Here is a 22320-nt window from a genome sequence, read left to right on the forward strand (position 1 = left end):
TTGGTTGAGCGGGGACGCCAGTTTTGAATAATGGGGTATAAAGCGATGGTGCCAACCGGCCATTCCCAGGAATCGTTGAAGCTGTCTTAGGGTCCTTGGCCGGGGATATTTCCTTATGGCTTCCATCTTGGATGGATCAATATAGATTCCTGTTTCATTTATAACGTGTCCCAGGACTACCGCTTCTGACTGAGCAAATCGACATTTCTTCAATTGAAGAGTCAAGCCAGCGTTCTTCAATTTGTTCATGACGTATTCTAGCGCATTCTTCTGTTCCTTCCATGTTTCGGATGCTATGAGGATATCGTCCAGATAGACGACGATAGAGAATTTTTCTCCATCTCGAAAGACTTCATCCATTAAGCGCTGGAAGGTACTTGGGGCGTTGCAAAGTCCAAACGGGAGAACATTGAACTCGTACTTGCCGGCATGAGTTATGAAGGCGGTCTTGGGTGCGCTTCCTGGTTCCATCTCGACTTGCCAATAGCCAGATTTCAAGTCCAGGGCCGTTATATATTTCGGTTTTCCCAGTTTACTCAGAGTCTCATCGATCCGTGGAATCGGATAAGGGTCCTTCGCTGTGATGGAATTAAGTTCACGAACATCTATACAGAATCTGTACTTTTTCTTTCCGGTGCCAGATCCATCATCTTGTTCAATAATAACGACAGGAGAAGCCCATGGTGAAGTCGATGGCTTGATGATGCCGTCCTTCAGCATCTCGTAGATGTTACGTTCAATGATTTTCTTTTTATCTTCGCTCACGCGGTATGGTCTTTTGTGGATAGGTGCAGCGCTGCCGGTGTGTATCTCATGCAGTACCAAGCTAGTGCGCCTTAATTTGCCACTGAATAATTCTGGGAATCGTAGGAGGAGTTCTTTCAACTCTCTCTTTTGCCTTCGCGAAAGGGAGGTTGATTCAACCGCTTCGTTTACATTGGAGATCATCTGGGGCGATGGAGGTAATTGATCGTCTGATACGTCGATTAATTTAAGGGAAAGTCCATCAATGGTACAAGTGAGGTTCCCAAAATCGATGATCGTGTTCCAGTCCTCAAGGAAGTCTTGGCCTAGAATGGCGTCACATAGTAAGGAGGGGACGATATGAAATTCCTGGCTAAATCGCCTCGTAATATTCTGGTCAAACGTTATTTCGAAGTCTAAAACCGTAGAGCCTTTGGTGAAGGAATACTGTCCATTTCCCATAACTATGCATTCGGATCTCTCCGAGTTTGGCTCTAGTCTTACGTCTCCTCTAAACCTTTGAATGGCCCTCCACTGATCTAGACTGATCATTGATACTTCTGCTCCATTGTCAATTCTGGTCTGTAGGCTTGAATGTTCAAATTTAATCTTCAATAAATGAGGATTCCGTTTTGGAAGACCTCGTCGTCGTTGGACTGTGGCAAGTCGAAGGGGCGATCTTGTCACAGTTCCTTCTTCTTCGTTGGGGACTATCGAGACGCGGGAGGGAGACGTCCTCTGTGACTCCCCCCCGGGTTGGCGTTTCCCGAATCCGGGTCTCTTTGCCTATTAACCCGTGGAGATGGGCATTCGCTTGCATAGTGATTTTGACCACCACAATTAAAGCAGGTGAAGGAACGTGTTTCCTGATGGGATGTCGGAGGAACTTGATTCTCCGGGTTCGAGTGGCGTCTTGGAGGAGGTGGAAGGGCTCGTTGTCGAGGCAGTTGCTCTCGTGGTTCATAGACTGGATTTCTTCTTTCAAAAATTCTAGTTTGACGAGGGTAATCGTCTGGTAGGGGACGTTTTCTTGTGTCCCGTTGAGGTTTGCCTAGATTGGGGGTTTGTTCTCGGGAAAGGAGCTCGGTAGTTATGGGCTGGAGGACTTTGTGGAACAACTGGGGTAGAAGTAGGGGTTTGTGATCCGTTCGGATGGGAAGGGTTAGAAGTTCCGTAATGGAAGTCCCTATTCGTAACACGTCCCATACAATTGGTACACCCTTGACTAGTCCCTGTCTGGGAGCTATTCACAATCGCGGGAGCTACCTGTTCTCTAACAACTATGGGGTCTTGAGTTGCTTTATTAGGTAGGGTAGTCTCCTTTTTGGATGGGCTTGGGGGATGTAAGTCAAAAGTTTGTTCGATATTTAAGCAAACGTCATGTAGTTCTGTTATTGTGTCTGCTGGGAGAACCATGAGTAATCCCTTAATTTCCATCCTTAGATTACGTTTCATAATGACGAGTAACTAATCTTCTGGTATTGGGGGATTTAAACTCTGATTAACCCTAATAAAATGACCGAAAAACTCATCTATGGACTCATTAGGTTTTTGTTTTCTGGTCTGCAAGTCTAATCTAGCTTTAGCTCCCTCATCCTTTATTCTATAGTGCCCTTTTAATCTTCCCTTGAACTCTGCCCAATCAACTCCTGGGGGAAGGGAACGGAACCAATAGAGGGCGTTATCCCGTAACAATAATGGCATAAAAAGCATTTTATCGTCATCACTAATTTTGTGCAAACTTGCGTACTCCTCAAAGTTCCTAATGAACTCAGGGACGCTCTCGCTCCTTTTACCATAGAATGCTAGCCTCTCAGGGGGCTCTAAACCCTTTGCATTTCCTTGGTTAGATACTGCCAGATTAGAAAATGAATGTAAAATTGATGCTAGAAAAGCAGCCTGTTGGGCGCCTCCGGTAGTAGGATTTCCTTGTGATTGGGGATTTGATGTCCCTTGGGCCTGACCTGTACCCTGTGTACTATGGGGCTGAGATCCAGGGGGAGGTTGAGCATTTCCCTGGGGGGCAACTGGGGTTTGACTAATGGTCCCCTGCGATTGTCCTACTGGATTTGCTCTAGCTAATCGTGTTGGGGCACTCGTGTAACTAACTGAACTCCTCCTTGGGAGGGTTCCATGATTGGAAGTAGTCGTTTGGGTGGCTAAAGGCATTGTGACTGTCGACGTAATCGTGGGATTTATTCGCGTAGAAGTAGGCCAATTCTGCATAAACTGTTTGGCCCCTGCGTAAGCGCTTAATGCGGATGAGGGTCTAATTGGGCTACTTCTAGGAGTTATTTGTACTGTAGGGAGATCTGATATGCTCCCGAATCTGTTTCTCCTTGTTAAATTTCCGCTAGGGACCGGACTCTGGCTTCTTTGATTAAAAAGAGCTAAATTTGCTTCGCGCCTCTGTCTTTCTTCCTCCATTAGAACACGGGTCTGAGATGATATATTTCCCTGTTCAGACTGGGGTGTTCTATCAGGACCTAGGTCGGGGTTCTCATCCCACAGGGGTTCCTCATTTGAATCGTATGCATAAGCCATCTTTGTTGCGGTTAACCGAGGGGGGCGTAAAAGGCTTCCGACCACGAGATTAGGCTTAGCGGAATGAAGTGGGGATCCCGATGATTCCGAAGGTTTGGAAGAAGCCGAGGACGAGTCCGATTGTTTGCGTTCACGATAAAATTGATTATTAAAGCTTGGGCACGGTTCGGATTTGCTCATTCAAAATAGGAAGATTACAGCCAATTTATTTTATGCCGACAATATATTTCCCGAAAAATAGCCTTAAATCATTAGTCAAAACCATGTGTCCAAATAATTATTAAACCTAATTAATTTAGTCTATTATAAAAGCAATAGGCATGTGTAAGGATTGCGGAGTCAATAAATAATAATAAAAAATCCGAAAGTCGGAACTACGCTGTAGAATATTCTAGAAACATGGGCGCAAAATCAAAATGGCGGCCTTCATGCCTAAACGAACTAAAACGAGAACGAAGCCGAAGCGGGCCCGACCGCCCCGTCGAAAAAAAATGGCGACGGCAAAACAAAACAAGCAATAAGCCAAGGGTTCGAATAGCATGGGCACAGGCACCATTTGTAACTGATTGCCCCGTCGAAAAAATAGAGTGGCCGGTCGTGAAAGGGGGAATCGTTACAGGCCGCGGGAATTTAAGAATAGGGAAAATAGGCCTATCTTATTCCGAGCGGAAGAATTATACAAATAAAGAGACACATACCTTTTGTAATGCAATGTGGAAAAGATTTATTGTATTAAATTGATATTCGACTCAAAAAAAGACTTCCAAGATGGATGACGCGACTAGAATTTCCTATCGCGGAATGTAGCCCGAGCTAGTTCCAGAAAGGCGCGAACTCAACTTGTTCGAAAACAAAACAAAACGCAACTAACTGTTGCACGGAAAATTTGGCGTTTTTATCGCCTCTGTTGGTACATACAAAAAGGGGAGGAGTTACAGAGGACGACTGGCTGGACATAAGCTAGTCTTAGTTTCCTCCCAGCCGTCGTCTGCAACGACTTCCGTTGCAAAGCAAACATGTTTTCTTTGTTTATTGTTTTAAAATGATGAAGGTTAATTTGTCTCACTTAATTTAAATTCGAATTGTTAACTAGCACTCTCGGCAACGGCCATATCACGCTGAAAACACCGGTTCACGTCCGATCACCGAAGTTAAGCAGCGTCGAGCGCATACAGTACTTGGGAATACTGCGTGCCGTTTGTTTTTTCACTTTTGTTTCCTCTTTTAAATTCCACCAGATATGAAAAAAGCAAACATATCTTCTTTTTGTTATTGTTTTTTAAAGATGAAGGTTAATTAAATTCAAATTATTAACTAGCACTCTCGGCAACGGCCTTATCACGCTGAATACACCGGTTCTCGTCCGATAACCAAAGTTAAGCAGCGTCGAGCGCAGTCAGTACTTGGGAGGGAGACCACTTAGGAACACTGCGTGCCGTTAGCTTTTTCACTTTTTTTTCCTCTTTTAATTTCCAATAGATATGAAAAAAGCAAACATATTTTCTTTTTGTTATTGTTTGAAAAAGATGAAGGTTAATTTGTCTCACTTAATTTAAATTCGAATTATTATCTAGCACTCTCGGCAACGGCCATATCACGCTGAGAACACCGGTTCTCGTCCGATCGCCGACGTTAGCAGCGTCGAGCGCAGTCAGTAATTGGGAATACTGCGTGCCGTTTGCTTTTTTCACTTTTGTTTCCTCTTTCAAATTCCACCAGATATGAAAAAAGCAAACATATCTTCTTTTTGTTATTGTTTTATAAATATGAAAGTTAATTAAATTCAAATTATTAACTAGCACTCTCGGCAACGGCCATATCACGCTGAATACACCGATTCTCGTCCGATAACCGAAGTTAAGCAGCGTCGAGCGCAGTCATTACCTGGGAGGGAGACCACTTAGGAACACTGCGTGCCGTTGGCTTTTTCACATTTTTTTCCTCTTTTAAATTTTAATAGATATGAAAAAAGCAAACACGTTTTCTTTTTGTTATTGTTTTAAAATGATGAAGGTTAATTTGTCTCACTTAATTTAAATTCGAATTATTAAATAGCATTCTCGGCAACGGCCATATCACGCTGAATACACCGGTTCTCGTCCGATAACCGAAGTTAAGCAGCGTCTAGCGCAGTCACTACTTGGGAGGGAGACCACTTAGGAACACTGCGTGCCGTTGGCTTTTTCACTTTTTTTTCCTCTTTTAAATTTTAATAGATATGAAAAAAGCAAACATGTTTTCTTTTTGTTATTGTTTTAAAATGATGAAGGTTAATTTGTCTCACTTAATTTAAATTCGAATTATTAACTAGCACTCTCTGCAACGGCCATATCACGCTGAAAACACCGGTTCACGTCCGATCACCGAAGTTAAGCAGCGTCGAGCGCATACAGTACTTGGGAATACTGCGTGCCGTTGGCTTTTTCACTTTTGTTTCCTCTTTCAAATTCCACCAGATATGAAAAAAGCAAACATATCTTCTTTTTGTTATTGTTTTATAAAGATGAAAGTTAATTAAATTCAAATTATTAACTAGCACTCTCGGCAACGGCCATATCACGCTGAATACACCGGTTCTCGTCCGATTATCGAAGTTAAGCAGCGTCGAGCGCAGTCACTACTTGGGAGGGAGACCACTTAGGAACACTGCGTGCCGTTGGCTTTTTCACATTTTTTTCCTCTTTTAAATTTTAATAGATATGAAAAAAGCAAACACGTTTTCTTTTTGTTATTGTTTTAAAATGATGAAGGTTAATTTGTCTCACATAATTTAAATTCGAATTATTAAATAGCATTCTCGGCAACGGCCATATCACGCTGAAAACACCGGTTCTCGTCCGATCACCGAAGTTAAGCAGCGTCGAGCGCAGTCAGTACTTGGGAGGGAGACCACTTAGGAACACTGCGTGCCGTTGGGTTTTTCACTTTTTTTTCCTCTTTTAAAATCCAATAGATATGAAAAAAGCAAACATGTTTTCTTTTTTTATTGTTTTAAAATGATGAAGGTTAATTTGTCTCACTTAATTTAAATTCGAATTATTAACTAGCACTCTCGGCAACGGCCATATCACGCTGAAAACACCGGTTCACGTCCGATCACCGAAGTTAAGCAGCGTCGAGCGCATACAGTACTTGGGAATACTGCGTGCCGTTGGCTTTTTCACTTTTGTTTCCTCTTTCAAATTCCACCAGATATGAAAAAAGCAAACATATCTTCTTTTTTTATTGTTTTATAAAGATGAAAGTTAATTAAATTCAAATTATTAACTAGCACTCTCGGCAACGGCCATATCACGCTGAATACACCGGTTCTCGTCCGATAACCGAAGTTAAGCAGCGTCTAGCGCAGTCACTACTTGGGAGGGAGACCACTTAGGAACACTGCGTGCCGTTGGCTTTTTCACTTTTTTTTCCTCTTTTAAATTTTAATAGATATGAAAAAAGCAAACATGTTTTCTTTGTGTTATTGTTTTAAAATGATGAAGGTTAATTTGTCTCACTTAATTTAAATTCGAATTATTAACTAGCACTCTCTGCAACGGCCATATCACGCTGAAAACACCGGTTCACGTCCGATCACCGAAGTTAAGCAGCGTCGAGCGCATACAGTACTTGGGAATACTGCGTGCCGTTGGCTTTTTCACTTTTGTTTCCTCTTTCAAATTCCACCAGATATGAAAAAAGCAAACATATCTTCTTTTTGTTATTGTTTTATAAAGATGAAAGTTAATTAAATTCAAATTATTAACTAGCACTCTCGGCAACGGCCATATCACGCTGAATACACCGGTTCTCGTCCGATTATCGAAGTTAAGCAGCGTCGAGCGCAGTCACTACTTGGGAGGGAGACCACTTAGGAACACTGCGTGCCGTTGGCTTTTTCACTTTTTTTTCCTCTTTTAAATTTTAATAGATATGAAAAAAGCAAACATGTTTTTTTTGATATTGTTTTAAAAAGATGAAGGTTAATTTGTCTCACTTAATTTAAATTCGAATTATTAACTAGCACTAGCAAACTTTGCGTGTCGTTGACTTTTTACGTCACAACTGAGACCTCACAACACTGCTCCAGGATGGGCTCGGACCACCAACCTATTGGTTAACAGCCGAACGCGCTAACCATTGAGCCACGGAAGCTCAGAAATTAAATGGTTGTCACGTATTGTGGAAAAGTTTTGACTTTTTACGCTACATCTGAGACCCCACAACACCTCTCCCGGGTGGGCGCGAACCTTCAACCTTTCGATTAACAGCTGAACGCGCTAGTCATTGCGCCACGGAAGCCCACAAATTAAATGTTCGTCAGGTATTGTGGAAAAACTCTGACATTTTACGTTACATCTGAGACCTCACAACACCGCTCCCGGATGGGCTCGAACCACCAACCTATTGGTTAACAGCCGAACGCGCTAACCATTGAGCCACAGAAGCTCAGAAATGAAATGGTTGTCATGTATTGTGGATAAGTTTTGACTTTTTACGCTACATCTGAGACCCCACAACACCTCTGCCGGGTGGGCTCGAACCACCAACCTTTCGGTTAACAGCCGAACGCGCTAACCATTGCGCCAAGGAAGCCCAAAAAATAAATGGTCGTCAGGTATTGTGGAAAAACTTTGGCTTTCTACGTTACATTTGAGATCCCACAACACCGCTCCCGGATGGGCTCTAACCACCAACCTTTCGGTTAACAGCCGAACGCGCTAACCATTCGCCACGGACGCCCAAAAATTAAATGGTCGTCAGGTATTGTGGAAAAACTTTGGCTATTTACGTTACATTTGAGATCCCAAAACACCGCTCCCGGGTGGGCTCGAACCACCAACCTTTCGATTAACAGCTGGACGCGCTAATTATTGCGCCACGGAAGCCCAAAAATGAAATGTTCGTCAGGTATTGTGGAAAAACTTTGCCTATTTACTTCACATCTGAGACCTCACAACACCGCTCCCGGATGGGCTCGAACCACCAACCTTTCGATTAACAGCTGAACGCGCTAACCATTGCGCCACGGAAGCCCAAAAATTAAATGCTCGTCAGGTATTGTGGAAAAACTCTGACATTTAACGTTACATTTGAGACGTCACAACACCGCTAACGGTAGGGCTCGAACCACCAACCTATTGGTTAACAGCCGAACGCTCTAACCATTGAGCCACGGAAGCCCAAATATTAAATGTTCGTCAGGTATTGTGGAAAAACTCTGACATTTTACGTTACATCTGTGACGTCACAACACTTCTCCCGGATGGGCTCGAACCACCAACCTATTGGTTAACAGCCGAACGCGCTAACCAGTGAGCCACAGAAGCTCAGAAATTAAATGGTTGTTAGGTTTTGTGGATAAGTTATGACTTTTTACGTTACATCTGAGACCCTACAACACCTCTCCCAGGTGGGCTCGAACCACCAACCTTTCGGTCAACAGCCGAACGCGCTAACCATTGCGCCAAGGAAGCCCAAAAATTAAATGGTAGTCAGGTATTGTGGAAAAACTTTGGCTATTTACGTTACATTTGAGATCCAAAAACACCGCTCCCGGGTGGGCTCGAACGACCAACCTTTCGGTTAACAGCTGAACGCGCTGACCATTGCGCCACTGAAGCCCAAAAATTAAATTTTCGTCAGGTATTGAGGTAAAACTTTGAGTTTTTACTTCACATCTGAGACCTCACAACACCGCTCCCGGATGGGCTCGAACCACCAACCTTTCGGTTAACAGCCGAACGCGCTAACCATTGCGCCACGGAAGCCCAAAAATTAAATGTTCGTCAGGTATTGTGGAAAAACTCTGACTTTTCACGTTACATCGGAGACACCACAAAACGCTCCCGGATAGGCTCGAACCACCAAACTTTCGGTTCGTCAGTTATTGTGGAAAACGTTTGACTTTTTACGTTACATCTGAGACCTCACAACACCGCTCCCAGATGGGCTCGAACCACCAACCTATTGGTTAACAGCCGAACGCGCTAACCATTGAGCCACGGAAGTTCAGAAATTAAATGTTTGTCCCGTATTGTGAAAAAGTTTTGACTTTTTACGCTACATCTGAGACCCCACAACACCTCTCCTGGGTGGGCTCGAAACACCAACCTTTCGGTTAACTGCTGAACGCGCTAACCATTGCGCCACGGAAGCCCAAATATTAAATGTTCGTCAGTTATTGTGGAAAAACTATGACATTTTACGTTACATCTGAGACCTCACAACACCGCTTTCGGGTGGGCTCGAACCACCAACCTTTCGGTTAACAGCCGAACGCGCTAACCATTGCGCCACGGAAGCCCAAATCTTAAATGGTCGTCAGGTATTGTGGAAAAACCTCGACTTTTTACGTCACATCTGAGACATCACAACACCGCTCCCGGGTACGCTCGAACCACCAACCTTTTGAATAACAGTTGAGCGCACTAACCATTGCGCCACGGAAGCCCAAAAATTAAATGTTCGTCAGTTATTGTGGAAAAACTCTGACATTTTACGTTACATCTGAGACCTCACAGCACCGCTCCCGGGAGGGCTCAAACCACCACTCTTTTGAATAACAGCTGAACGCGCTAACAATTGCGCCACGGAAGCCCAAAAATTGAATGGTCGTCAGGTATTGTGGAAAAACCTTGACTTTTTACGCCACATCTGAGACCTCACAACACCGGTTTCGGGTGGGCTCGAACCACCAACTTATTGGTTAACAGCCGAACGCGCTAACCAATGCGGCACGGAAACCCAAAAATTAAATGGTTGTCAGGTATTGTGGAGCAACCTTGACTTGTTACGTCACATCTGAGACCTCACAACACCGCTCCCGGATGGTCTCGAACCACCAACCTATTGGTTAACAGCCGAACGTGCTAACCATTGCGCCACGGAAGCCCAAAAATTAAATGGTCGTCAGGTTTTTAATTTTTGGGCTTCCGTGGCGCAATGGTTAGCGCGTTGAGCTGTTAATCGAAAGGTTGGTGGTTCGAGCCCATCCGGGAGCGGTGTTGTGAGTTCTCAGATGTGAAGTAACAAGTTGGGAAAACCAAAATATTACCTCTCCGAGGAGGACTACTTACAAACTTACTTACCCAGATATGGAAATGTTTCTTTTTTTAAGAACAAATACTAAAGTTAAAATTTATTTAAATATTAAAGCAGTATACAAAGCATAGCAAATATACTGTAAATCAGACGACATTTTACATCCAATAAGGATATACTTGTACACATTAAAATCATCCGATGGGGGAAAAACGGGAAATGAAGAGCTAAACCTTTGGAGGGATATTACCTTTACGTTTTTGTAAAGGCCGAATTTTCTACTCCTCAACTGTATACCCTCTATATTCAAAGCCATATTCACAACAGGGTTGCCATGTAAACACTATCCTCTCGTTTCACCTCAACGATTTTCTTAGTTTGTCAACATGACTGTTAACGTTACATAACACCAAAGCTTATTTGTGGCTACACACACTGGAAGTAAATGCGCACCATAAATAGCATGAAAACACGAAGCTATAATCCGTTTACGATCAGACCTTTCACTGGTCTGGGCTGCGTCCAGCAGAGCTCCCCAAAATGACAGCGGATTTTGGAAAACGGTTACCGGTGAGATCTGTCGTCATAGCTTTTTTCCGGTCATCGGTGTTTTAAAAATGACGCTAGCGCAATAAAGCGTGCAAGGTACCAAGGCTTAACAAAAATTGTAAGATAACATATTTAAAGAGATTGATAACAACGTATTTTATAATTAATATTAGAAAGTAACATGTCTCTTAAAATTCTCGCGTCATCAAATGGTTTCACGCCAATTAAATAGCTATAGTCCCATCAGAATCAGCAAGAGCTATTTGTATTAATTCCTCCATGTTTTTTCGCCAAGCTGAGAACTACGCGTTTTACGTCACGTTTTCCCAAAACCCGACTATTTTCTTTGAAGACCGCGCTGGCTCAGCGCTGAGCACCGTGACGTCAAATTCAAAAGCAAAATCCCGTCCTGTACGACACTGCTAACAGCGCTGAGCTCTGCTGAACGCGGCCCAGATATCCACCATGATTATAAAATCTAGGCCTAATTATTTAACAGTGTATTTAACTTTCGGTTCACTCTGAACCGTTAATGTCTCTGCATTACAGAAACGAAAACCAAACCCAAGCGTTTACTTTTTGGTTCACTAGGCCTATTGACAAATAAAAGTACATTTGACCAATATCGTTGCGTTCGTTTTGAAATCACTATAGAAAGGATTATGCTATAAACAGATGTAGTATAGCTTAAGTAATATATAAACATCCATTTCAAATAACAATATTAAAAAACATTCTTGGAATATCAAAATGAAACAGAGCTTTAAAGCTACAAAAGTACTAAATGCATCGTAATTACGAAAACGATTTCCACATATTCACTTTATATTATGAAAAAGTGAATATTAAGGTTCTGTAGGATTTCTTAACACATCAAAACAAAGCGAACTGCTAACTCGGCGCACTAGTGTGACAACGGACAGACACACACAGACAAAAAAATAGACTGCTTTTTAACTCTTTCCGTTTTAATTTTGAGTTTAGAAACAAGATTATCTTAAATATTAAAATAAATATAATTAATATTAAATATTTTCTTCGTTAGTTGTTCGCCTTATTGAGCGTTACATCGCGTTTATAAAGAACAATTAGACATTCTTGAGAGACTTGACTAATATTGGCGTTTGAAATGAAGCATACGCCGGTTGCATTACCTTACTCAAATAGGTAGTATATAAGGGTGTCGAACTACAGCTAATAGCAAGAACAACCGCAATTGCGAAAACCTTTGGTGGCGATCCCACCTTAGGGAGGCTAGACGTTTCTCGTAACCCTAGCTGATCGCCGCGAATGTCTTAAACCCAACGATGACGATGGAGTAGAAGCCAGGTGTACAGACTGGTGTCCAAGTGGAATGGACGAAGACCAGAAGATGGTGGTGATTAGAAGCCAGTATGTACAGACTGGTGTCCGTGTGGGATGGACGAAGACCAAAAGATGGTGGTGATTAGAAGCCAGTATGTACAGACTGGTGTCCATGTGGGATGGACGAAGACCAAAAGATGGTGGTGATTTGAAGCCAGTAAGTACAGATTGGTCTCCATGCGGGATGGACGAAAACCAAAAGATGGTGGTGGTTAGAAGCCAGTAAGTACAGATTGGTCTCCGTGTGGGATGGACAAAAACCAGAAGATGGTGGTGTGAGAACTCAAGTAGAGGAGCCATTTCCGTGACTGTGAAAGCAGTTCGGAAATGGCGAACACGTTTGCTCCGATTTGGAAACTGCGAACGCGGTCACGTGGGTGTAACAACAGACACACACACACACACGTCGAAATTAGAACATCTCCGTGACATACGTCACTCGGAGAGGTAAAAAGTCAAAGTTTTACCTCAATACCTGACGAAAATTTAATTTTTGGGCTTCAGTGGCGCAATGGTCAGCGCGTTCAGCTGTTAACCGAAAGGTTGGTGGTTCGAGCCCACCCGGGAGCGGTGTTTTTGGATCTCAAATGTAACGTAAATAGCCAAAGATTTTTCACAATACCTGACGACCATTTAATTTTTGGGCGTCCGTGGCGAATGGTTAGCGCGTTCGGCTGTTAACCGAAAGGTTGGTGGTTCGAGCCCATCCGGGAGCGGTGTTGTGAGGTCTCAGATGTGAAGTAAAAAGTCAAAGTTTTACCTCAATACCTGACGAACATCTAATTTTTGGGCTTCCGTGGCTCAATGGTTAGCGCGTTCGGCTGTTAACCAATAGGTTGATGGTTCGAGCCCATCCGGGAGAAGTGTTGTGACGTCTCAGATGTAACGTAAAATGTCAGAGTTTTTCCACAATACCTGACGAACATTTCACTTTTGGGCTTCCGTGGCTCAATGGTTAGAGCGTTCGGCTGGTAACCAATAGGTTGGTGGTTCGAGCCCTCCCGGGAGCGGTGTTGTGACGTCTCAGATGTAACGTAAAATATCAGAGTTTTTCCACAATACTTGACGAGCATTTAATTTTTGGGCTTCCGTGGCGCAATGGTTAGCGCGTTCAGCTGTTAATCGAAAGCTTGGTGGTTCGAGCCCATCCGGGAGCGGTGTTGTGAGGTCTCAGATGTGAAGTAAAAACTCAAAGTTTTACCTCAATACCTGACGAAAATTTAATTTTTGGGCTTCAGTGGCGCAATGGTCAGCGCGTTCAGCTGTTAACCGAAAGGTTGGTGGTTCGAGCCCATCCGGGAGCGGTGTTGTGAGGTCTCAGATGTGAAGTAAAAACTCAAATTTTTACCTCAATACCTGACGAAAATTTAATTTTTGGGCTTCAGTGGCGCAATGGTCAGTGCGTTCAGCTGTTAACCGAAAGGTTGGTGGTTCGAGCCCATCCGGGAGCGGTGTTGTGAGGTCTCAGATGTGAAGTAAAAAGTCAAAGTTTTACCTCAATACCTGACGAAAATTAAATTTTTGGGCTTCAGTGGCGCAATGGTTAGCGCGTTCGGCTGTTAACCAATAGGTTGGTGATTCGAGCCCATCCGGGAGAGGTGTTGTGACGTCTCAGAGGTAACGTAAAATGTCAGAGTTTTTCCACAATACCTGACGAACATTTAATTTCTGGGCTTCCGTGGCTCAATGGTTAGCGCGTTCGGCTGTTAATCGAAAGGTTGGTGGTTCGAGCCCATCCGGGAGCGGTGTTGTGAGGTCTCAGATGTAGCGTGAAAAGTCAAACTTTTTCCATAATACGTGATAACCATCTGTTATCTTTGCTTCCGTGGCTCAATTGTTAGCGCGTTCGGCTGTTAACCAATAGGTTGGTGGTTCAAGTACATCCGGGAGAAGCGTTGTGACGTCTCAGATGTAACATAAAATGTCAGAGTTTTTCCACAATACCTGACGAACATTTAATTTTTGGGCTTCCGTGGCTCAATGGTTAGAGCGTTCGGCTGTTAACCAATAGGTTGGTGGTTCGAGCGCTCCCGGGAGCGGTGTTGTGACGTCTCAGATGTAACGTAAAATGTCAGAGTTTTTCCACAATACTTGACGAGCATTTAATTTTTGGGCTTCCGTGGCGCAATGGTTAGCTCGTTCAGCTGTTAATCGAAAGGTTGGTGGTTCGAGCCCATCCGGGAGCGGTGTTGTGAGGTCTCAGATGTGAAGTAAAAACTCAAAGTTTTACCTCAATACCTGACGAACATTTAAATTTTGGGCTTCCGTGGCTCAATGGTTAGAGCGTTCGGCTGGTAACCAATAGGTTGGGGGTTCGAGCCCTCCCGGGAGCGGTGTTGTGACGTCTCAGATGTAACGTAAAATATCAGAGTTTTTCCACAATACTTGACGAGCATTTAATTTTTGGGCTTCCGTGGCGCAATGGTTAGCGCGTTCAGCTGTTAATCGAAAGCTTGGTGGTTCGAGCCCATCCGGGAGCGGTGTTGTGAGGTCTCAGATGTGAAGTAAAAACTCAAAGTTTTACCTCAATACCTGACGAAAATTTAATTTTTGGGCTTCAGTGGCGCAATGGTCAGCGCGTTCAGCTGTTAACCGAAAGGTTGGTGGTTCGAGCCCATCCGGGAGCGGTGTTGTGAGGTCTCAGATGTGAAGTAAAAACTCAAATTTTTACCTCAATACCTGACGAAAATTTAATTTTTGGGCTTCAGTGGCGCAATGGTCAGTGCGTTCAGCTGTTAACCGAAAGGTTGGTGGTTCGAGCCCATCCGGGAGCGGTGTTGTGAGGTCTCAGATGTGAAGTAAAAAGTCAAAGTTTTACCTCAATACCTGACGAAAATTAAATTTTTGGGCTTCAGTGGCGCAATGGTTAGCGCGTTCGGCTGTTAACCAATAGGTTGGTGGTTCGAGCCCATCCGGGAGAGGTGTTGTGACGTCTCAGAGGTAACGTAAAATGTCAGAGTTTTTCCACAATACTTGACGAGCATTTAATTTTTGGGCTTCCGTGGCGCAATGGTTAGCTCGTTCAGCTGTTAATCGAAAGGTTGGTGGTTCGAGCCCATCCGGGAGCGGTGTTGTGAGGTCTCAGATGTGAAGTAAAAACTCAAAGTTTTACCTCAATACCTGACGAACATTTAAATTTTGGGATTCAGTGGCGCAATGGTCAGCGCGTTCAGCTGTTAACCGAAAGGTTGGTGGTTCGAGCCCACCCGGGAGCGGTGTTGTGAGGTCTCAGATGTGAAGTAAAAACTCAAAGTTTTACCTCAATACCTGACGAACATTTAATTTTTGGGATTCAGTGGCGCAATGGTCAGCGCGTTCAGCTGTTAACCGAAAGGTTGGTGGTTCGAGCCCATCCGGGAGCGGTGTTGTGAGGTCTCAGATGTGAAGTAAAAAGTCAAAGTTTTACCTCAATACCTGACGAAAATTAAATTTTTGGGCTTCAGTGGCGCAATGGTTAGCGCGTTCGGCTGTTAACCAATAGGTTGGTGGTTCGAGCCCATCCGGGAGAGGTGTTGTGACGTCTCAGAGGTAACGTAAAATGTCAGAGTTTTTCCACAATACCTGACGAACATTTAATTTCTGGGCTTCCGTGGCTCAATGGTTAGCGCGTTCGGCTGTTAATCGAAAGGTTGGTGGTTCGAGCCCATCCGGGAGCGGTGTTGTGAGGTCTCAGATGTAGCGTGAAAAGTCAAACTTTTTCCATAATACGTGATAACCATCTGTTATCTTTGCTTCCGTGGCTCAATTGTTAGCGCGTTCGGCTGTTAACCAATAGGTTGGTGGTTCAAGTACATCCGGGAGAAGCGTTGTGACGTCTCAGATGTAACATAAAATGTCAGAGTTTTTCCACAATACCTGACGAACATTTAATTTTTGGGCTTCCGTGGCTCAATGGTTAGAGCGTTCGGCTGTTAACCAATAGGTTGGTGGTTCGAGCGCTCCCGGGAGCGGTGTTGTGACGTCTCAGATGTAACGTAAAATGTCAGAGTTTTTCCACAATACTTGACGAGCATTCAATTTTTGGGCTTCCGTGGCGCAATGGTTAGCTCGTTCAGCTGTTAATCGAAAGGTTGGTGGTTCGAGCCCATCCGGGAGCGGTGTTGTGAGGTCTCAGATGTGAAGTAAAAACTCAAAGTTTTACCTCAATACCTGACGAACATTTAAATTTTGGGCTTCCGTGGCTCAATGGTTAGAGCGTTCGGCTGGTAACCAATAGGTTGGGGGTTCGAGCCCTCCCGGGAGCGGTGTTGTGACGTCTCAGATGTAACGTAAAATATCAGAGTTTTTCCACAATACTTGACGAGCATTTAATTTTTGGGCTTCCGTGGCGCAATGGTTAGCGCGTTCAGCTGTTAATCGAAAGCTTGGTGGTTCGAGCCCATCCGGGAGCGGTGTTGTGAGGTCTCAGATGTGAAGTAAAAACTCAAAGTTTTACCTCAATACCTGACGAAAATTTAATTTTTGGGCTTCAGTGGCGCAATGGTCAGCGCGTTCAGCTGTTAACCGAAAGGTTGGTGGTTCGAGCCCATCCGGGAGCGGTGTTGTGAGGTCTCAGATGTGAAGTAAAAACTCAAATTTTTACCTCAATACCTGACGAAAATTTAATTTTTGGGCTTCAGTGGCGCAATGGTCAGTGCGTTCAGCTGTTAACCGAAAGGTTGGTGGTTCGAGCCCATCCGGGAGCGGTGTTGTGAGGTCTCAGATGTGAAGTAAAAAGTCAAAGTTTTACCTCAATACCTGACGAAAATTAAATTTTTGGGCTTCAGTGGCGCAATGGTTAGCGCGTTCGGCTGTTAACCAATAGGTTGGTGGTTCGAGCCCATCCGGGAGAGGTGTTGTGACGTCTCAGAGGTAACGTAAAATGTCAGAGTTTTTCCACAATACTTGACGAGCATTTAATTTTTGGGCTTCCGTGGCGCAATGGTTAGCTCGTTCAGCTGTTAATCGAAAGGTTGGTGGTTCGAGCCCATCCGGGAGCGGTGTTGTGAGGTCTCAGATGTGAAGTAAAAACTCAAAGTTTTACCTCAATACCTGACGAACATTTAAATTTTGGGATTCAGTGGCGCAATGGTCAGCGCGTTCAGCTGTTAACCGAAAGGTTGGTGGTTCGAGCCCACCCGGGAGCGGTGTTGTGAGGTCTCAGATGTGAAGTAAAAACTCAAAGTTTTACCTCAATACCTGACGAACATTTAATTTTTGGGATTCAGTAACGCAATGGTCAGCGCGTTCAGCTGTTAACCGAAAGGTTGGTGGTTCGAGCCCACCCGGGAGCGGTGTTTTTGGATCTCAAATGTAACGTAAATAGCCAAAGTTTTTCCACAATACCTGACAACCAGTTAATTTTTGGGCGTCCGAGGCGAATGGTTAGCGCGTTCGGCTGTTAACCGAAAGGTTGGTGGTTCGAGCCCATCCGGGAGCGGTGTCGTGAGGTCTCAGATGTAACGTAAAATGTCAGAGTTTTTCCACAATACCTGACGAACATTTAATTTTTGGGCTTCCGTGGCTCAATGGTTAGAGCGTTCGGCTGTTAACCAATAGGTTGGTGGTTCGAGCCCTCCCGGGAGCGGTGTTGTGACGTCTCAGATGTAACGTAAAATGTCAGAGTTTTTCCACAATACCTGACGAACATTTAATTTTTGGGCTTCCGTGGCTCAATGGTTTGAGCGTTCGGCTGTTAACCAATAGGTTGGTGGTTCGAGCCCTCCCGGGAGCGGTGTTGTGACGTCTCAGATGTAACGTAAAATGTCAGAGTTTTTCCACAATACTTGACGAGCATTTAATTTTTGGGCTTCCGTGGCGCAATGGTTAGCGCGTTCAGCTGTTAATCGAAAGGTTGGTGGTTCGAGCCCATCCGGGAGCGGTGTTGTGAGGTCTCAGATGTGAAGTAAAAACTCAAAGTTTTACCTCAATACCTGACGAAAATTTAATTTTTGGGCTTCAGTGGCGCAATGGTCAGCGCGTTCAGCTGTTAACCGAAAGGTTGGTGGTTCGAGCCCACCCAGGAGCGGTGTTTTTGGATCTCAAATGTAACGTAAATAGCCAAAGTTTTTCCACAATACCTGACGACCATTTAATTTTTGGGCGTCCGTGGCGAATGGTTAGCGCGTTCGGCTGTTAACCGAAAGGTTGGTGGTTCGAGCCCATCCGGGAGCGGTGTTGTGAGGTCTCAGATGTGAAGTAAAAAGTCAAAGTTTTACCTCAATACCTGACGAAAATTTAATTTTTGGGCTTCAGTGGCGCAATAGTTAGCGCGTTCGGCTGTTAACCAATAGGTTGGTGGTTCGAGCCCATCCGGGAGAGGTGTTGTGACGTCTCAGAGGTAACGTAAAATGTCAGAGTTTTTCCACAATACCTGACGAACATTTAATTTCTGGGCTTCCGTGGCGAATGCTTAGCGCGTTCGGCTGTTATCCGAAAGGTTGGTGGTTCGAGCCCATCCGGGAGCGGTGTTGTGAGTTCTCAGATGTGAAGTAAAAACTCAAAGTTTTACCTCAATACCTGACGAAAATTTAATTTTTGGGCTTCAGTGGCGCAATGGTCAGCGCGTTCAGCTGTTAACCGAAAGGTTGGTGGTTCGAGCCCACCCGGGAGCGGTGTTTATGGATCTCAAATGTAACGTAAATAGCCAAAGTTTTTCCACATTACCTGACGACCATTTAATTTTTGGGCGTCCGAGGCGAATGGTTAGCGCGTTCGGCTGTTAACCGAAAGGATGGTGGTTCGAGCCCATCCGGGAGCGGTGTCGTGAGGTCTCAGATGTGAAGTAAAAAGTCAAAGTTTTACCTCAATACCTGACGAAAATTTAGTTTTTGGGCTTCAGTGGTGCAATGGTCAGCGCGTTCAGCTGTTAACCGAAAGGTTGGTGGTTCTAGCCCATCCGGGAGCGGTGTTGTGAGGTCTCAGATGTAGCGTGAAAAGTCAAACTTTTTCCATAATACGTGATAACCATTTATTTTCTGAGCTTCCATGGCTCAATGGCTAGCGCGTTCGGCTGTTAACCAATAGGTTGGTGGTTCGAGCCCTCCCGGGAGCGGTGTTGTGACGTCTCAGATGTAACGTAAAATGTCAGAGTTTTTCCACAATACCTGACGAGCATTTAATTTTTGGGCTTCCGTGGCGCAATGGTTAGAGCGTTCAGCTGTTAATCGAAAGGTTGGTGGTTCGAGCCCACGCGGGAGAGGTGTTGTGAGGTCTCAGATGTAGCGTGAATAGTCAAACTTTTTCCATAATACGTGATAACCATTTATTTTCTGATCTTTAGTGGCTCAATGGTTAGCGCGTTCGGCTGTTAACACATAGGTTGGTGGTTCGAGCCCACCCGGGAGCGGTGTTTTTGGATCTCAAATGTAACGTAAATAGCCAAAGTTTTTCCACAATACCTGACGACCATTTAATTTTTGGGCTTCCGTGGCGCAATGGTTAGCGCGTTCGGCTGTTAACCGAAAGGTTGGTGGTTCGAGCCCATGCGGGAGCGGTGTTGTGACGTCTCAGATGTTACGTAAAATGTCAGAGTTTTTCCACAATACCTGACGAACATTTAATTTTTGGGCTTCCGTGGCGCAATAATTAGCGCGTCCAGCTCTTAATCGAAAGGTTGGTGGTTCGAGCCCACCCGGAAGAGGTGTTGTGGGGTCTCAGATGTAGCATCAGGTATTGTGGAAAAACCCTGACATTTTACGTTACATCTGAGACGTCACAACACCGCTCCCGGGTGGGCTCGAACCACCAACCTTTCGGTTAACAGCTGAACGCGCGGACCATTGCGCCACTGAAGCCCAAAAATTATATTTTCGTCAGGTATTGAGGTAAAACTTTGACTTTTTACTTCACATCCGAGACCTCACAACACCGCTCCCGGATGGGCTCGAACCACCAACCTTTCGGTTAACAGCCGAACGCGCTAACCATTGCGCCACGGACGCCCAAAATTTAAATGGTCGTCAGGTATTGTGGAAAAACTTTGACTATTTACGTTACATTTGAGATCCCAATCACCGCTCCCGGGTGGGCTCGAACCACCAACCTATTGGTTAACAGCCGAACGCGCTAACCATTGAGCCACGGAAGCTCAGAAAATAATTGGTTATCACGTATTATGGAAAAAGTTTGACTTTTCACGCTACATCTGAGACCTCACAACACCGCTCCCGGATGGGCTCGAACCACCAACCTTTCGGTTAACAGCTGAACGCGCTGACCATTGCGCCACTGAAGCCCAAAAATTAAATTTTCGTCAGGTATTGAGGTAAAACTTTGACTTTTTACTTCACATCTGAGACCTCACAACACCGCTCCCGGATGGGCTCGAACCACCAACCTTTCGGTTAACAGCCGAACGCGCTAACCATTCGCCACGGACGCCCAAAAATTAAATGGTCGTCATTTATTGTGAAAAAACTTTGGCTATTTACGTTACATTTGAGATACAAAAACACCGCTCCCAGGTGGGCTCGAACCACCAACCTATAGGTTAACAGCCGAACGCGCTAACCATTTAGCCACGAAAGCTCAGAAAATAAATGATTGTCACGTATTGTGGAAAAGTTTTGACTTTTTACGCTACATCTGAGACCCCACAACACCTCTCCCGGGTGGGCTCGAACCACCAACATTTCGATTAACAGCTGAACGCGCTAACCATTGCGCCACGGAAGCCCAAAAATTAAATGCTCGTCAGGTATTATGTAAAAACCTTGACTTTTTTCGTCACATCTGAGACATCACAACACCGCTCCCGGAGGGGCTCGAACCACCAACCTATTGGTTAACAGCCGAACGCGCTAACCATTGTGCCACGGAAGCCCAAGAATTAAATAGTCGTCAGGTATTGTGGAAAAACTTTGGCTTTCTACGTTACATTTGAGATCCCACAACACCGCTCCCGGGTGGGCTCGAACCACCAACCTATTTTTTAACAGCCGAACGCGCTAACCATTGAGCCACGGATCCTCAGAAATTAAATGGTTGTCACGTATTGTGGAAACCTTTTGACTTTTTACGCTACATCTGAGACCTCACAACACCGCTCCCGGATGGGCTCGAACCACCAACCTATTGGTTAACAGCCGAAAATCGCTAACCATTGCGCCACGGAAGCCCACAAACTAAATGGTCGTCAGGTATTGTGGAAAAACTTTGGCTTTCTACGTTACATTTGAGATCCCACAACACCGCTCCCGGGTGGGCTCGAACCACCAACCTATTGGTTAACAGCTGAACGCGCTAACCATTGCGCCAAGGAAGCCCAAAAATTAAATGGTCGTCAGGTATTGTGGAAAATCTTTGGCTTTCTACGTTACATTTGAGATCCCACAACACCGCTCCCGGGTGGGCTCGAACCACCAACCTATTGGCTTACAGCTGAACGCGCTAACCATTGCGCCATGGAAGCCCAAAAATTAAATGCTCGTCAGGTATTGTGTAAAAACCTTGACTTTTTACGTCACATCTGAGACCTCACAACACCGCTCCCGGATGGGCTCGAACCACCAACCTATTGGTTAACAGCCGAACGCGCTAACCATTGCGCCAAGGAAGCCCAAGAATTAAATGGTCGTCAGGTATTGTGGAAAAACTTTGGCTTTCTACGTTACATTTGAGATCCCACAACACCGCTCCCGGGTGGGCTCGAACCACCAACCTATTGGTTAACAGCCGAACGCGCTAACCATTGAGCCACGGAACCTCAGAAATTAAATGGTTTTCACGTATTGTGGAAACGTTTTGACTTTATACGCTACATCTGAGACCCCACAACACCTCTCCCGGATGGGCTCGAACAACCAACCTATTGGTTAACAGCCGAACGCGCTAACCATTGCGCCACGGAAGCCCAAGAATTAAATGGTCGTCAGGTATTGTGGAAAAACTTTGGCTTTCTACGTTACATTTGAGATCCCACAACACCGCTCCCGGGTGGGCTCGAACCACCAACCTATTTTTTAACAGCCGAACGCGCTAACCATTGAGCCACGGAACCTCAGATATTAAATGGTTGTCACGTATTGTGGAAACGTTTTCACTTTATACGCTACATCTGAGACCCCACAACACCTCTCCCGGATGGGCTCGAACCACCAACCTTTCGGTTAA

At 44.8% G+C, this 22320-nt stretch overlaps 4 non-coding genes and 9 pseudogenes across 4 annotated transcripts; all 13 read left to right on the plus strand.

Annotated features, from left to right (window-relative positions):
- The first annotated feature begins 4613 nt into the window (after nucleotides 1–4613).
- LOC149670109 (5S ribosomal RNA) lies at nucleotides 4614–4732 on the plus strand (annotated as a pseudogene).
- Nucleotides 4733–5094: 362 nt separating this feature from the next.
- On the plus strand, nucleotides 5095–5213 carry LOC149670110 (5S ribosomal RNA; annotated as a pseudogene).
- A 137-nt stretch (nucleotides 5214–5350) lies between these two features.
- Nucleotides 5351–5469, plus strand: LOC149670111 (5S ribosomal RNA; annotated as a pseudogene).
- A 137-nt stretch (nucleotides 5470–5606) lies between these two features.
- LOC149670112 (5S ribosomal RNA) lies at nucleotides 5607–5709 on the plus strand (annotated as a pseudogene).
- Nucleotides 5710–5831: 122 nt separating this feature from the next.
- Nucleotides 5832–5950, plus strand: LOC149670113 (5S ribosomal RNA; annotated as a pseudogene).
- A 137-nt stretch (nucleotides 5951–6087) lies between these two features.
- LOC149670114 (5S ribosomal RNA) lies at nucleotides 6088–6206 on the plus strand. The gene has a single exon (XR_016367702.1). It is a non-coding gene; the product is annotated as a 5S ribosomal RNA (ribosomal RNA).
- A 136-nt stretch (nucleotides 6207–6342) lies between these two features.
- Nucleotides 6343–6445, plus strand: LOC149670115 (5S ribosomal RNA; annotated as a pseudogene).
- Nucleotides 6446–6566: 121 nt separating this feature from the next.
- Nucleotides 6567–6685, plus strand: LOC149670116 (5S ribosomal RNA; annotated as a pseudogene).
- A 137-nt stretch (nucleotides 6686–6822) lies between these two features.
- On the plus strand, nucleotides 6823–6925 carry LOC149670117 (5S ribosomal RNA; annotated as a pseudogene).
- A 122-nt stretch (nucleotides 6926–7047) lies between these two features.
- On the plus strand, nucleotides 7048–7166 carry LOC149670118 (5S ribosomal RNA; annotated as a pseudogene).
- Nucleotides 7167–13165: 5999 nt separating this feature from the next.
- Nucleotides 13166–13238, plus strand: TRNAT-GGU (transfer RNA threonine (anticodon GGU)). Its single transcript has one exon. It is a non-coding gene; the product is annotated as a tRNA-Thr (tRNA).
- A 1250-nt stretch (nucleotides 13239–14488) lies between these two features.
- On the plus strand, nucleotides 14489–14561 carry TRNAT-GGU (transfer RNA threonine (anticodon GGU)). Its single transcript has one exon. It is a non-coding gene; the product is annotated as a tRNA-Thr (tRNA).
- Nucleotides 14562–16399: 1838 nt separating this feature from the next.
- TRNAT-GGU (transfer RNA threonine (anticodon GGU)) lies at nucleotides 16400–16472 on the plus strand. The gene has a single exon. It is a non-coding gene; the product is annotated as a tRNA-Thr (tRNA).
- Nucleotides 16473–22320: the final 5848 nt, after the last annotated feature.

This window comes from Phalangium opilio, unplaced genomic scaffold, assembly GCF_054372755.1.
Source record: "Phalangium opilio isolate 3A_F unplaced genomic scaffold, DU_Popi_V2 ptg000054l_1, whole genome shotgun sequence".
Lineage (NCBI taxonomy): Eukaryota > Metazoa > Arthropoda > Arachnida > Opiliones > Phalangiidae > Phalangium > Phalangium opilio.